Here is a 1,268-nt window from a genome sequence, read left to right as displayed (position 1 = left end):
TGACTGTTAGAAGGAAAACTAACAAACAGAAAAGACATCCACACCAAAACCCCATCTGTACATCACCATCATCAAAGACCAAAGGTAGATAAAACCACAAAGATGGGGAAAAAAGAGAGCAGAAAAGCTGAAAATTCTAAAAATCAGAGCACCTCTCCCCTTCCAAAGGAATGCAGCTCCTCACCAGCAATGGAACAAAGCTGGATGGAGAATGACTTTGACGAGTTGAGAGAAGAAGGCTTTAGACGATCAAACTTCTCCAAGCTAAAGGAGGAACTTCAAACCCATCACAAAGAAGCTAAAAACCTTGGAAAAAGATTAGACGAATGGCTAACTGGAATAACCAATGTAGAGAAGTCCTTAAATGACCTGATAGAGCTGAAAACCATGACACGAGAACTATGTGACAAATGCACAAGCTTAAGTAACCGATTCAATCAACTGGAAGAAAGAGTATCAGTGACTGAAGATCAAATGAATGAAATGGAGCGAGAAGAGAAGTTTAGAGAAAAAAGAGTAAAAAGAAATGAACAAAGCCTCCAAGAAATATGGGACTATGTGAAAAGATCAAATCTATGTCTGATTGGTATACCTCAAAGTGAAGGGGAGAATGGAACCAAGCTGGAAAACACTCTGCAGGATATTATCCAGGAGAACTTCCCCAACCTAGCAAGGCAGGCCAACATTCAAATTCAGGAAATACAGAGAACACCAAAAAGATACTCCTCGAGAAGAGCAACTCCAAGACACACAATTGTCAGACTTACCAAAGTTGAAATGAAGGAAAAAATGTTAAGGGCAGCCAACGAGAAAGGTCAGATTACCCACAAAGGGAAGCCAATCAGACTAACAGTGGATCTCTTGGCAGAAACTGTACAAGCCAGAAGAGAGTGGGGGCCAATATTCAACATTCTTAAAGAAAAGAATTTTCAACCCAGAATTTCATACCCAGCCAAACTAAGCTTCACAAGTGAAGGAGAAATAAAATCCTTTACACACAAGCAAACTCTGAGAGATTTTGTCACCACCAGGCCTGCCTTACAAGAGCTTCTGAAGGAAGCACTAAACACAGAAAGGTACAACTGGTACCAGCTACTACAAAAACATTCTAAAATGTAAAGACCATCGAAGCTAGGAAAAAACTGCATCAACTAACGAACAAAATAACCAGCTAATATCATAATGAAAGGATCAAATTCACACATAACAATATTAACCTTAAATGTAAATGGGCTAAATGGTCCAATTAAAAGACACAGACTGGCAAA

The 1,268-nt window shown here is 39.3% G+C and overlaps 1 protein-coding gene across 1 annotated transcript in view; it reads right to left on the bottom strand.

The window, feature by feature from the left end:
* BBS9 (Bardet-Biedl syndrome 9) overlaps positions 1-1,268 on the bottom strand; it is a 527,217-nt gene that overhangs the window by 71,091 nt on the left and 454,858 nt on the right. The window lies entirely within an intron of this gene.

This window comes from Mandrillus leucophaeus, unplaced genomic scaffold, assembly GCF_000951045.1.
Source record: "Mandrillus leucophaeus isolate KB7577 unplaced genomic scaffold, Mleu.le_1.0 Scaffold757, whole genome shotgun sequence".
In the NCBI taxonomy this organism is placed as follows: Eukaryota; Metazoa; Chordata; class Mammalia; order Primates; family Cercopithecidae; genus Mandrillus; species Mandrillus leucophaeus.
Note: the sequence above shows the minus strand (reverse complement) of the source record. Positions and strands in the feature narration are given on the sequence as shown.